Below are 14,443 nucleotides of genomic sequence, written 5' to 3' on the forward strand. Positions count from 1 at the left end.
GGTGACCATTCTCTCCGCCGCATCCCCGGAGGACAGGCGGGTCTCCGGGCACCAGCACCCGTGCCTTTCCCTGCCTTTCTCTGCCCCGGAGGGCGGGGTCTCTGCCCCGGAGGGCGGGGTCTCTGCCCCGGAGGGCGGGGTCTCTGCGGCGCAGACCCCGCCCAGCGGGACCTTGGAGCAGAAGGAGGTCGTGGGATCAGAGAAAACCCCACGAGGCCACACGTCTCACGGATGCGTCCTGAGTGGCCGTGGGACAGGCGTGTTGCGATGGCCTGAGCCCTGAAGAAGTGGGGACACTGGGGTTCTCGTCCCGGCTCCGCCACCAACTCAGCAGGCGGCTTCGCCTCCGTCTCCCCGTCTGCAGAGTGGGGTTTGGGTAGAATCACCTCCGATCGCCCCGAGTCCTGTGCAGAGCATTTGTGAGCGTCACAGGCCGTAGGACATACACAGGGCATTCAGGGACCTGCACACAGAAGCTTCTCCCGCAGCGAGGCCTCCTGAGACGCAGGACGGTGTGTGCGTGGTGCTGGGGTCTGGACCCCTCCGTGGCTGTGCGCTCGGGCGCTCCCTGCGCATCACACGCCAGGTGAGGGGGGGCGGGCAGTGAGTGTAAGGGAGACTGACTGCTCTCCGTGATTCACTTTCTGGCTGTTGCGGGAAACCGTGTATCTACCTGCAGAATGTCCCCACGAGCTGTCCGTGTCCGCGAGCGCATCAGAGTGATCACTTGTCGCCGGGGTCATGCAGCCGCGCCGTGTTAAGCTCCTTCTGTTCGAGGCAACAGATTGAGAACCTGTAGGCTGAGCTGCCAGCTCAGTTTTCCATCTGCTTCTGATGGGGTCCCTTCTTTCCTGGCGCCCTCTGGCCGCCTTTGTCCTCCTCTGAGGAGGTCCTGGCCTGGGCCCATGGACATTAACACGTTCAGTGCCATGGCAGTCACCGGTGACTGACACTATACTTTCCATCCCGACCGGTCAGTCCCTGATGCCGCCAGCACACCAGTGACATTGGATATCGCAGGCTAAACAGAAAGGAAGACAAAACAGGCTTGGGGCCTAACGTGTTAAGAGGCTCACTACCTGGGCTCCGGGACCCCCAGCCTCCTGGGCTCCGGGACCCCCAGCGGCCTGGGCTCTAGGACCCCCAGCCTCCTGGGCTCCGGGACCCCCAGCGGCCTGGGCTCCGGGACCCCCAGCCTCCTGGGCTCCGGGACCCCCAGCGGCCTGGGCTCCGGGACCCCCAGCGGCCTGGGCTCCGGGACCCCCAGCGGCCTGGGCTCCGGGACCCCCAGCGGCCTGGGCTCTAGGACCCCCAGCCTCCTGGGCTCCGGGACCCCCAGCCTCCTGGGCTCCGGGACCCTCAGCGGCCTGGGCTCCGGGACCCCCAGCGGCCTGGGCTCCGGGACCCCCAGCGGCCTGGGCTCTGGGACCCTCAGCGGCCTGGGCTCCGGGACCCCCAGCCTCCTGGGCTCCGGGACCCTCAGCGGCCTCGTCTCTGTAAACGCACGTTGTTGCGAAGATGAAGCTGTGCCACCTCGTGATCATTGGGCAGCAGACCTCATGCTGCTCAGCGTGCGGGAACCGAGCTGCCTCACCGTGTGGCTCCCAGGCATCAGCACCCGGGACCTCACCTCCCGGGGGAGCCCAGCCCCGGCTCAGGTCAGCCACGGGGCCTCCAGGAGCTCCGCTGCTCCCCAGGAGCGGCTCCTTTGGGTCCCCAGCGTCCAGGGCTGCCCATGCAGACGGTGTCAGGGACCGAGGGCTCCCGGGCCGCCCACCGCCTCACCGCCTCCTTCCACCTTTGCACACAGCCACTTCCCCGTCCATGAGGCACCTATGGGTCCCCCGGTACTTCCTCCTCCACTTTCATTTCCCGTAACTTGTCCCGAGCACATTCTCCGCGCCAGCAGCTCCCACTTCTGCTAACCTGCACCACTTCCTCCACTCCCACCCCCACCCCCACCCCACCCCCGGGCCAGGAGCCTGGCCCCGCACCTCCAGCCGCCCCCGCCGACTGGAGCCAGCAAGGGGTGGGCTCCCCATCAAGCTGGCTGCGTGCTGGAGGCCAAGGGCCTGGCCTGCCCCCTGGGACCTGCTATTCCCACCTCCAGGCAAAGGCGACGGAACTCCCATGGGCGTTCCGGGGAAGCAGAGTTGGGGACAAGCTCGGGCCCCAGAAGTGCCTAAGCAGGTGCACTTCCCAGGGAAGTTCCTGAATCAGCCTCCACAGGCAGCACCTCCCAGCTGCCTGCACTGGCAGGACCCAGAACCCAGAACCCAGAACCCAGAACCCAGCGTTAAAAGATGGTTCTCCTATGGTTTCACACGCCACTGGCCAAGCAGGTCTCCTTGAATGATTGACAGTCTCCATGGCAACTGCTAAAGCCCAGCTCACCTGAAAGGCCCCGCTGGCAGACAGTCTGACCACGACTGGCTTTCAGATCCTGAACAAAGGTGGTTTTGAAACGGCTCATCGCGCGGGAGGTGAAGACATTGTTCCTGAAACCAGGTGCCGAGATGACACATGCTTCCCCGTGGCGGTTGGGCTTCAGCAAGCGGGGCCTGGGCCTGGGGAGCACTAGGTAGTGGGGGGAGGGGGGGTGTGAAATGGAGGCACCTCAGCCAGGCCGCCTGCTCCCACTTCCTGGAGGAACAGGAGCCAGGGGAGTGGCCCCAGGCCCCCCAGGTGGCCGCTGGTTGGGACAGCCCCACAGGAGCAGCCCTGAGAGCACGGCCGCCTGTTGTCGGGGCTCAAAACGCTCTCCCTACACCCTGGTCCGTTTGGCCCAGTGGATAGAGCGTGGCCCGAGCACTGAAGGTCCCGGGTTCGATTCCGGTCAAAGCACGTACCGTGGTTGCAGGTTCCCTGGCCCTGGTAGGGTACATGCCAGAGGCAAGCAATTGGTGTTTCTGTCTCTCCCTCTCCCTCCCACTCTCTCTAATAATCAAAGGAAAAATATCCTCCGGTGAGGATTAGCAACAACAAAAAGCACGTGCCTAAAATTAGGGCAGCACGGCCAGCTTCCCGCTGCCCCCCACCCCACCCCCACCCCCACCCCGCTCACTGCGGGGCCCTCGCGGGAACCCCTGTCCATGTTCAAAGGGTTGTTTCAAGTGCATTTAAGCAGGAAAGGGATTGAGGGAAGGTCACAGCCACGAGGAGAGCCCGGGGGTGGACCAAGCGTTCCCACTGCACGGCCCTGCCAGATGCACGACAGTGACCAGAAGGAATCGAAGAGAGAAGGGACACGGTGCCCTTTGTCCCCCCAGGCGGGTCCTTTCTGTTCGCGCAGCGCCGGCCAGGCCCTCCCCGGGGCCCTGGAGAAACGGCTCTAGCGAGGGGGCTCACCCTCGCTCATTGCGGGGACTAGAAATACACGGCGAAGAACCCCCAACATCCCGAGTGAGTGGCTGTGACCCGGGACAGGCCCGCTCTCCTCACAGCCCGCGCTGGGAGACTGTTACCTGCACACACGGGGGCTCCTGGCTGTGGGAATGGGTAACTCTGGGTCCGTGCCCTTTAGAGGAAACAGGACAGACGGACACGAGGCAAACAATGACCTTCCCTGGGACCAGCGGACAGCAGGGGCCGGAGCTGGTGGGGGAAACCAACTCCTCCTTCTGGGGCTCAAGGGCGGGGAGGTTTGCAGGATGGAGAGGGGGGTAGGAGGGGGTTAAGAAAAGATGTCACTAGTGCCCTGGCCAGTTTGGTTCAGTGGATAGTGTCAGCCTGCAGACTGAAGGGTCCCGGGTTCGATTCTAGGCAAAGGAACATGCCTAGGTTGTGAGCTCGAACCTCAGTGTAGGGTGTGCAGGAGGCAGCCAAATGATGATTCTCTCATCATTGATGTTTCTTTTTTTTTTTTAATATATTTTATTGATTTTTTACAGAGAGGAAGGGAGAGAGATAGATAGCCAGAAACATCGATGAGAGAGAAACATCGATCAGCTGCCTCCTGCACACCCCCCACTGGGGATATGCCCGCAACCAAGGTACATGCCCCCGACCGGAATCGAACCTGGGACCCCTCAGTCCGCAGGCCGACGCTCTATCCACTGAGCCAAACCGGTTTCGGCCATCATTGATGTTTCTATCTCTCTCTCCCTCTCCCTTCCTCTCTGAAATCAATAAAAATTAAAAAATAATCTATATATATAAAAGGCTAATGTGCTAAGTGTCTGACCATCCGGTCACTATGACACGCACTGACCACCAGGGGGCAGACGCTCAACGCAGGAGCTGCCGGGCTGCAGTGACTTGGCAGCAGTGGTTCTTGGGTGATGCACCCCGAAACCAGAGAGGAGGGAGCCCGATTCCTCACTGACCACAGGATTCCACCTTCGGCCATTGGTTATGTTGTTGCTGGGTCACTGTCAGCCCCTAATCTGGTCACTGCACACTTGCGTTTGCACTCCACACCCTGTATGACAGCAACTTTGCAGAGTGCCCTCTCGCACTCCGGGACCCCTCGGGGGAAGTCCGAGAGCTGGTTTCGGCCCGATCCCCACAGGCCAGGCTGAGGGACCCCACCTGCCAGAGGGACCCCGGTCACTCCGCAGACACCGGGGAGGGACCATGGGAGGTTGGCTCCAGGACATGTCCAGCCCCTCTCGCCCAGTCCCGCCCTGCTGGCCGCCTTCTAATTAACTTCCTTTCAATGTGCACAAATCCGTGCACCGGGTCACCAGCAATAATAATAAAAAGAAAAGGTGACACTGGAAGCCCAGAAAGGGGAGCTCCGGCCACATCTGGAGGCACACGCTGACCTCCGTGGTGCCCTGTTAGCAAGCCCGCCACCTCCATGCAGCCCAAGGCAGAGGGTCATGGGAAGGAAGGAGACACTGATCCGAGAATCTTCAGGAAAGACCCTAGAAGCAGGACGGCGGGCAGCTACCGCGTGCTCAGCCAGACTTTCGGGCCTCGGCAGCCGATTCCCCTGGCGCCGTTGTTGTCCCTGATGAAGACCCACCGCTGTTGTACAAAGGAGCCCCCGCTCCTCAGAGACCGTGGAACACATTTCTGTGGGAACCCGTCACGGCGTGTTTACTGAACACCTCCCCGCGCATATCCTGTCGGCGGCTATAAATACTCCAAGAAGCTGCGACTCAGCAGGAGCCGAGGGAGGCTCCACCTTCTGGTTTTCCTGTCCTCGGTCGGTTGGTGCTCAGTGAGAAGTGCACCTTCTTCTTCCAGGACAGGCGCAGCCGCGCGAGCTGCCTCGGGTTTAGTTTCTGCGCAGAGAGCCACACTGACACGAGGAGGGCGGACCATGGCGCTCGGCCAGTGTTCTCTGTGGGAGCTGGGGTCGCACCGTCCCACACGGAATCACACACCCAAGTCCAACATGAGCCACACGTCGCTGAGGTTTCCCGCTGGGACAGAGGGGAGGGCACCTGCTGGCCGGTGGCACCAACGGGAGGTCAGCAGCCCAGCCCTGGCCTGGTGGCTCGTGGGCGGGAGCGTCGTCCCGTCCACCAAAAGGTGTGGTTTGGTCCTCCGTCGGGCCACACGTGGGAGGCAACCGATCTATGTTTCTCTCTCTCTCTCTCTCTCTCTCTCTCTGCCTCCCTTCCTCTCTCTAAAAAATAAAAAATCAATTTTAAAAAGTCTCCTTGGCCCTGACCAGTGCGGCTCAGTGGCTGAGCGTCGACCTGGGAACCAGGAGGTCACAGTTCAATCCCCGGTCAGGACACAGGCCCGGGTGTGGGCTCCATCCCCAGTGTGGGGCGTGCAGGAGGCAGCCGATCCATGATTCTCTCTCATCATTGATGTTTCTATCTCCCTCTCCCTCTCCCTTCCTCTCTGAAATCAATAAAAATATTTTTTTTTTTAAATAAAGGTGCAGAGTCACATTCACAGAGAACACGAGAGCACACAGACCGGAAGGTCCAGTGTGGCTTTGAGCAAAGAGGCTAAAATCCACTCGGCAAACAGCTCAGCTCCGAGGCCTGCTCTGCGGCAGCGTCTCCTGGGCAGCAGCGTCCCCCGGGCAGCGCCGGACGGCTCGGAGCAGCGGTATCGGTGGCGGCAATAAAAGCGCACGAACTCGCTCTCTGCGGACGGGGAGCCTCCGGCACCAGCTGAGTCAGGCTGGTCCGAGTGTTTACAACAATGTGCACTTGGCCCTGTGTTCCGCTCTGCTTGCCCGCAACACCCCCGGGTGCCCGTGCGGGACGGTCTGGAACGGCACCTATCCCCGGCCTGGGAGGGCGCACGCCCTGTCGCAGCCTGTGGCTGGCAGAGAGCCGGGCCGTGTGCCCGCCCTCCCAGCGGCTCACCTGACAGCTACAGCGTGGCTTTGGGAAAGGGGTCCGGTCAGGTGGACAGAGGACAGTCCCACGGAGGGACCCCACGGCAGAGGCGGGTGCGGGCCCCACGGCTCAGCTTTCTGGTGACGCTGCCCTCATCCTCGTCCTTTCCTCGGGTTGGCATGGTGATGGCGACGGTGACGGTGAGGGCGACGGCGATGGGTCAGGCTCCCCTCACGTGCATCATCCCACATGGAGGGGCGTCTCGCCGTGGGAGACTCTGGCCCAGCTGTGTTTCTGGGAAGAGAGTGGACACCAAGAATTCTAAGGGGTGACCAGCAGCCCCCCCACTTCTCCGTGAGGGGAGACCACAATCCTGTCCCCACGGAGACGCTGAGCGTCCTTCCCGTGGCCCCGGCTCTTCTCAGTACAGCGACCTCTGCCCCCGCCTGGCGTGGGTCCCAGGGTCACACAGCTCTCTTCCTCCATGAGCCCCTCCAGAGCTGTAAGGAGAGTTAGAATGACCTTGACCCAGTGATCAGATGGAAAGCACACCCACACATGCATAACAGGACACATGCACACACATGCGCACACACATGCATGCTGTGTACATGTATGTTTTCACACTGTACCTACAGTGTTACAGGCAATCGTGTGCCCTGACATCACAGCATCGACACCTCTGTAGCATTCGCTCCTCGTCTAGGTGATTTTCAATGTGTTCTTGTTGCTCCCAGGAGCCTCTGCACCACGGCCCGCTGTGGGGAGGGGGGAGGGCGCCCCCTTCTCAGCCACTCTCCTCCGTGTCAGTGCCCTTGGCCGCAGGCCGGCGCCTCCTCAGAGCGGCAGCGTGAGGCCGAGACCACAGGAATTGAGAACTAGGTCGCTGTGGGGGGAGGTCGCTGCGGTTCCATCTCACGGGGCGGCTGGAAAGCCCCCGGCCCCCAGCACCCGTCACCAGTCCCAGGAGGCCGTGGGTGGTCAGGGTCGCAAGTGCATCCACATGGGAAACGGGCACCGTGCAGGGCAGGGCGCGGAGGGAGTCCACAGATCCCTTCGTTCAGCCACGGTTACCTGAGCCCCTTCCAGACCCCGGGGCCGCTCAGGCGCTCATCATCTGCCGAGCACAGGGCCGGGGGCTCAGAGCACAGAGCTGGGCCCCTCCCCGCCCCCCAGCCGGGTGGAGGTGGGGCGGGCGGCGGGCAGGGAGTGCCCGGGCCGTGCACCGGGCCAGCGGAGGCTGCAGAATGAGGAGGCTCTGGGAGCTGAAGGATTTGATCCGCTGGTAGGCAGCCCAGCCCCGCATTTGGTAGGAAAGTTGAGCCTCAGGGAGGGGAGGCCGGCCCAGGCCGCAGGCACGGGCTCCAGAACCTGTGGGCTGGGCAGCACTGAGTCCCCGCCGGGCCCAGGAGGTGACAGGCTGCGCTGGGGCCCGCAGGTTCCAGGTGACATCGGGGCACGAGGCCAAGGCCCTGGGTGGGTGCAGGCCCCGCCACGAGGGAGCGACACGCGGAGGAGAAAGGGTCTCCACGCAGCGCAGGGGAGGAAAGCAGCTCTCGCTCACTCCCACCAAACGGGAGAGGATGCCCAGGGGTCCGCGAGTCCACACCCCCAGGCTGCTCCCAGGAGGCAGGGAGCCAAGGGCCGGGACAGAGGCCCACAAGGCTGGGCAGGGGCAGGACGTGGGAGGCGGCCTCCCGCTGAGCTGACCAGGAAGGCTTCCTGGGAGAGGAGAACAGTGATTCTTTCTTATTGGTATTGATTTCAGGGAGGAAGGGAAAGGGAGAGAGAGAGAGAAACTTCAATGATGAGAGAGAATCGTAGAGCGGCTGCCTCCTGCACGCCCCACACTGGGGATCGAGTCCACAACCCGGGCCTGTTCCCTGACCGGGAATCCAACTGTGACCTCCTGGTTCATAGGTCGACGCTCAACCACTGAGCCACGCCGGCCAGGTAGAGCAGTAATTCTTAGGAGCCAAGCCCCACACGAGGCAGAGCTAAGCCACGGAAGGGGATCGCCCCCTTGGAATAACGTAAGAGGATTCTAAACGAGACGAAAGCGGGCGCTCCGTGTGTGAGCTGTCGGGGGTGGAATGGAAATGCCCACAGAGGGAGGGATGTCCTGAAAACGTGCCTGTCAGCGGTCCTCATGAGGTCATTGTTTTCACTGAATCGTGAGCTATGGAGAAGTTCCGTTTTTATATTAAAAAACAAGAAAACAACGCAAGAGATGACACAGAAATAGGCCACGTGACGTGTGTTCCTTCCCATCGGTGTCACCGGCCAGAGAGCAGGCGGCCTCTTGTTACCCGCGGGCTCAGCACCTCTTTGTGTCACCTACACGGGCCCGGGTTTATTTTGCTGCGTCTCTGCCGCCCTTTTAACCATTTCAGGGAACTGCTCCCGCAAGTCCAAGCCGAGTTTAAAGACATGAGACTTGGCCGGCCGGCGTGGCTCCATGAATGAGCGTCGCCCTATGAACCAGAAGGTCAGGGTTCGATTCCCGGTCAGGGCACGTGCCTGGGGTGTGGACTTGGTCCCCAGAGTGGGGCGTGCAGGAGGCAGCCGATCCATGACTCTCTCATCATTGATGTTTCTCTCTTTCTTTCTCTCTCTCTCTCTCTCCCCCTCTCCCCTCCTCCTGAAATCAATAAAAATAAGTTTAAAGAAAGAAAGGAGCCCTGGGCTCGGGGATGGAGTGTCATTGCCCTGATTCCACTGTTCCAAATCCAAGGCGTCACCTGGAGGAGGGAGCTTCCTTAGCCAGAGGCGGCCGCCGAGCCCCTTGACTGCAGAGTCCCCCACGATTTCTCTCACCTGCAAACTGCGGCCTCTCAGTACCGCCTCGCGTCTTAAAAGGGGGGACGTTGTTAAAATGGCTAATAACGTCATTACCGAGCTAACGGCTGATCGGGTGTCTGGTCAATGACACCCTAATTCGTGGACCCCCCCTGTTCTGAGTTTTGAACTTTGACAGTCATTTGTTAGGGAGACACTTTCTCTCCGAAACTGCGTTGATGTTTGGGAGGCGTTGGGTTGTTGTTGTTAATCCCATTCTGTTTCTTTTTCTTTCTTCTTTGTGAGGAGGAGGGAGAGAAGCAGCGTTTAGAAACCCGTCCTTTGCTGCATGAATGTCTTCACTTCCCAGAGAGCGAGAAAACCATTGTTTCCTGTAATTGGACAGTTTGATTGGACGCAGGTGGCGCCGAGCCGAGGCAGCCGGAGCCACGAAGCCAATTTTGGCGTCAAGCGCGTTTCCTCCCGTCCCCGACTCCAGCAGCACAACATGTAAATGGGCGCCGCAGAAGCCAGCGATAAATTTAGCTCCCGTTCCCCTAACGAGCACCTGGTCTGCCCTGAAGGGCCTTAGCCCGGGACGGCGTGCGGCGCTGGCGAAGCCGCCCTGAGATGCCCCGCACTCACTCCGCAGTGCTCCTGCGGCCACGGCGCGGGGACTTGTGAGCAACCTGGAAACATGTGCCATCCCTTTAAAATACCAGGAGAATGCCCTGGCCGGTGTGGCCCAGTGGTTGGGTGTCGACCTAGGAATCAGGAGGTCACGGTTCGATTCCCAGTCAGGGCACAGGCCCCGGTTGTGGGCTCCATCCCCGGTGTGGGGCGTGCAGGAGGCAGCCGGTCCATGATTCTCTCTCACCATGGATGTTTCTCTCTCACTCTCCCTCTCCCTTCCTCTCTGAAGTCAATGAAAATGTATTTAAATATGAATATGATTTTCTTTTTCCAGGTGAGGTGGCCTTCGCGTTGCTCACGGTGATCACCTCGAGCTAATACTGGCTTTCTTTCAATATTTGTGAGTCACAGGCCAAGTCAACGTGGCCCCACGGACGAGTCAGGGGTCCTGAGAAGGGACCAAAGGGGAGGTGGGCACGGCCGGGAGCCCCTGCTCCACCGCCTGCCCCTGAGCCCTTCCCCCGCTCCTTTCCCGGGCACTGGCTCTGGCGCAGTCGCCTCCGCATGGCCGCTGATGAGACGGAGGCCCAGAGAGGCCATTGCTCGGACCAAGGCCACACTGTGAGTCAGGAGCAGAGGAGCACAGGCCCAGCCGCACCTCCCCCACCGCCCAGCGCAGTCCCTGTGGTCCCTCCCTGCTCTGTCCAGGACTCCCAGCCGCCCCGGGGAGAAGCTGGAGGGGGCGGGGCGGGGGGAGGTGGGCTCAGCCATGGTGGGTCACTCGTGCAGACCACGCTGGGCTTGGACCCATCCGTCTCCTAAAAGCACAAGAGGGGCCTCCGGCACTGCACCGCCCACGGCACTGCACACGGGTGGGCGGGGGAGGGCACAGGATCACTTTGTCCTCTGCCCTCTGAGGTCGGCAGCCTTAGCCCATTTCACAGATGAGCTAATGAACGCCCAAAGGCCCCACAGCACCGAGCTGTCTGCACCTGAGCACAGAAGAGCTGCTGTGTCTGTTCTGGGAGGGAGGGCGCGGCTGCTGGGGACCCTCACACCCGCGAAACAGCGCCCCAGGGAGGGCAGGAGGACTCCGTGGAGCAACCTGTCAGTTCTCCACATCCCTGTGGGACAACCCAGCAAGAGCCACAAGCGACGCAAGAGAGAGAGAGAGAGAGAGAGAGAGAGAGAGGCCCTCATCGGCCTGAAGGCAGATGGTTTCCTCTTACGCTGCCCTCTGCTCTCAGGGCCGCACAAGGCGCAGCCGCTATATACTCCGTGAGATGGTGTCTCACCCGCCTCCCGGCGTGGAGGGCGGAGGGCGGAGGACGGAGGGCGGAGGGCGGCGCCCTTACCTTGCACACGTCTCAGGGACCCTCGGCCCAAGGGAGCTCTGGTGGGAGAGCCAGGTTTCCCAAGCGCCTTGGGGACAGTACTCAGGCCACCCTGCCTGCTCCTCCCCCTCATTCCTCCTCCTCCCCCTCCTCCTCCCCCTTCTCCCCCTTCTCCTCTCCCCCTGCTCCCCACCAGGGCACTTCCGGCCCCAGGTGGGCAGTGGCGCCCAGCAGAGCGGCTCTCGGTGAATGTTATCAGAGGAAACACTTGAGGGCCCAGAAGCAAACAGGCCCCCCTGCACCTGCCGGCACCCACCTCCGCGCCCGGCGCGTCCAGGTGTCCTGGGAAGAAAGGGCCCTTTCAGGACCCGCCGGCGGCTCCCGGGTCAGGTCCCTCCAACAGGCACAGGAAGGGAGACGCCCGGGACGGGAGCTTCCTGGGGCTCAGAGTGGGGCCGGCCCGCGCCCTGCAGCTGTGCCCGGCTCGGGGGCCAGCAGCTGGCGTGGCCTCAGGGGTGGCCTCAGCTAGGCCCGGGTCACCAGGAACCATGGCTCCTCGCGGGCCCGTGAGGGTGAACTGGGGCAGAGCCCGAAGCCGCACGCGTGGCTGGGCACTCCGCTCGCAGGGCTGCGGGCTGGGCCATCCCGGGACTCACCTCACACGTACACCTGCGCCCCGTTCCCCTCACAGCCAAGACCCTGAGCAGTAACGACCGTCCGTTCTCCTCTGCAGATGGGAGCCCAGGCTCAGGAGGCGAGGCACCTGCCCCGTCACAGCGGGGGGTGACCTGGCCCGCAGGCCCGCCCGGTTCAGTGCCCTCAGCATCCCCCCCCCAAGGCCCCGAGGACAGGGTGCAGGGTGCATGTCTCCCGGGTCAGGGGTGGGAGACGGGACGTCACGTGCGCTGACTCATCTCCAGGAAGAGCGTGTTGGGAACATTCATGCTTTCTGTCCAGGCCCAGGGTGCAGGGGCGTGCCCAGGTCACACGGCCCGGCCCCTGCGGTCACCTCTCCGGTGAAGAAGGGGGTTCACCAGGGGGTGGAGCGGTGGGCCGCCTGCACAGAGGTAACACAGCACTGCCGGTGTCAACGTCAGAGACAGGCACACCTGCAAAGAGCTGCTGTGCGCTTATTGAGCCCAACTGTCGACAATGGCCAGGAACAGGATCTCAACAGATTGGGAGAATGCTCCGGGGAATGGTGGTTTCGTGTCTTGTTCTGTACATGACAGTCCAGTCCAGGAGGGGCCGCAGGTGGGTTACCGGAGCTCCATGGATGACGGATTAGGGGGGCGGGAGAAAGCAAAGGCGGGGGGTGGCTCTGGGACTGGATAAGCCAGTGGTTCTCAACCTTGGCTGCACATTAGAATCCCCTGGGAATCATTTTAAAATCCTGATTTCTGGGCCCCATCCTCCGGAAATTCTGTTTCTTTGTTACTAATGTTGTGGCCCCACCCCATAACAAAGAAACAGAATTTCCAGAGGATGGGGCCCAGAAATCAGGATTTTAAAAAGATTCCCAGGTGACTCTAATGTGCAGCCAAGGTTGAGAACCGCTGGATAAGAAGGGAAATGATAGACACATGTTTCTTTTGCAGAGGTGGGTGCAGGTAGTTAACAGCCACAATGAACAACAACGAGACAACAGGAACAGATGACAATACCACTGAGGGAGTTTGCGGTCTCCGCCCTGAGGGTCCAGAAAAAGGGAAGTGACCCTGACATCTCACCATCGATGCACAAAGGCAACAGGCTCGGTTCAGATCAAAGCTGATCTGTCAGGGAGATGCCGGCCGGGACCGGCCTACCCACCATGAACTGCGGCTTTCATGACAGTTTCCATTTCAGACCCTCCTGTGGCCCCTGAGGCCCCTGGGTCTGCAAGGCCCCCGCAGGCCTCCCCTGAGAAGCCGGGTGAGCACGTGGCCCCTCTGTCTGATCACTGCAGCCAAGGTGAGGTCCGCCTCCCCACGTGCACTCGGTACTGGGGGGGGGAGGGGGGAGTCAGTGGTTAAACACCTCCCAGCATCCCCCTGGAGCCCACGAGGGATGGGCAGGGTGGCATCTCGTCCCAGGGCGCCACTGCCTCCCTGTCTCCTGCTGGGACTGAACTTTCCGGGGACGTGCCCTTTCCTGTGGCCGACTGAGTGTCTGGTCACAGGCCCCGGCCCCGGCCCGGTGCTCCTCCCCAGCCCACTGCACCCGTGGCCTCCCCAGCCCGCCGCTCCCGTGGCCTCCCCAGCCCGCCGCTCCCGTGGTCTCCCCAGCCCGCCGCTCCCGTGGCCTCCCCAGCCCGCCGCTCCCGTGGCCTCCCCAGCCCGCTGCACCCGTGGTCTCCCCAGCCTGCCGCTCCCGTGGCCTCCCCAGCCCGCCGCTCCCGTGGCCTCCCCAGCCCGCCGCTCCCGTGGCCTCCCCAGCGCCGCCCGGCCCATGGCAGAGCCGCCGCCGGGAAGAGCCAGCCCTAAGCACCGGACACGCTCCGTCCATCCACTGGGCAGCCGTCCACTGTGCTCGGGCTCCCCACATGCTTTCCGCCTCCTACTTCGCTTTGATCTTTGAGAGCCCTCAGAGCGCGCAGCCAAGGGCCCTCGAGGCCGGAAGCACCGGAGCAAAGGGCTGCTCACAGGAGTGTTGACACGGCCCCCGCTCCCACCCAGCCCGGGAACTGGACGGCGCCGGGAGGAGCGGCCCGCACCCCCTCGCTCCCCCCCCCCTCCCCCGGCAGCCGAGGCTCGTCGAAGGCCACACGCACACTGTGGTCGGAGGCCAGGGGACACTGGGACGCTCTCGCTTCCGGATTTTTTTTTTTTTTTAAGAGACAATGTGCCCGGCTGGCGTGGCTCAGTGGTTCTTATGAATTTGAAAAAAGACAGACATGGTAGAAAAGCTTATGAATGAATGAATGAATACAAGGCGTCTGGCACTAGCCAGTCCCGGTCCTCATCTTTGCACTTGGAGGTGATGCCGCATCTGCAGCAGCTCTCTGGGGACCAGGAGGAAGTGAACGTCAAGATGAAAACCAACCCAGTCCTTGGAGGTGGCATGGGAAACGGGGAGCCTGGGAGCCTGGGAGCCGTGGTCAGCAGCAGCTGCTTCTCATGAGAAAAACAAGCCACTGTTTTCACCAGTGACAGCCTTTTATTACTTCAGGAGACCACCCTAATGACACCACGTAACACGCATGCTTTGCCTGTTCACTTTTATCCGAAACATGTACTCTCTTCTGGGCTCTGCTCTCCCACTCAGCAGGGTGCAGCTTTCCAAATTCAATGTACATTTTATTTACACACACACACACACACACATACATGCATGCACATATATACACGCGCATACGCACACCTATACACACATATATATGCACATATACGCACATATACACACATACGTGTGCACACATGCATATATACATATATACATGCATGCACATATATACACACACATACA

General features: G+C 61.6%; 1 long non-coding RNA gene across 1 annotated transcript in view; it reads right to left on the bottom strand.

The window, feature by feature from the left end:
- Nucleotides 1-680: 680 nt before the first annotated feature.
- Nucleotides 681-14,443, bottom strand: part of LOC139019346 (uncharacterized) — a 39,886-nt gene continuing 26,123 nt past the window's right edge. Inside the window, exons 2-4 of the long non-coding RNA XR_011473090.1 lie at nucleotides 6,279-6,545; nucleotides 2,395-2,577; nucleotides 681-768 (exon numbers count right to left, since the gene is read on the bottom strand). This is a non-coding gene — a long non-coding RNA (uncharacterized lncRNA). The remainder of the gene's footprint in view (nucleotides 769-2,394; nucleotides 2,578-6,278; nucleotides 6,546-14,443) is intronic.

The sequence above is a fragment of the Myotis yumanensis genome, unplaced genomic scaffold, assembly GCF_028538775.1.
Source record: "Myotis yumanensis isolate MYYU_CA2020_CCGP unplaced genomic scaffold, mMyoYum1.0.hap1 SCAF_11, whole genome shotgun sequence".
NCBI lineage: Eukaryota > Metazoa > Chordata > Mammalia > Chiroptera > Vespertilionidae > Myotis > Myotis yumanensis.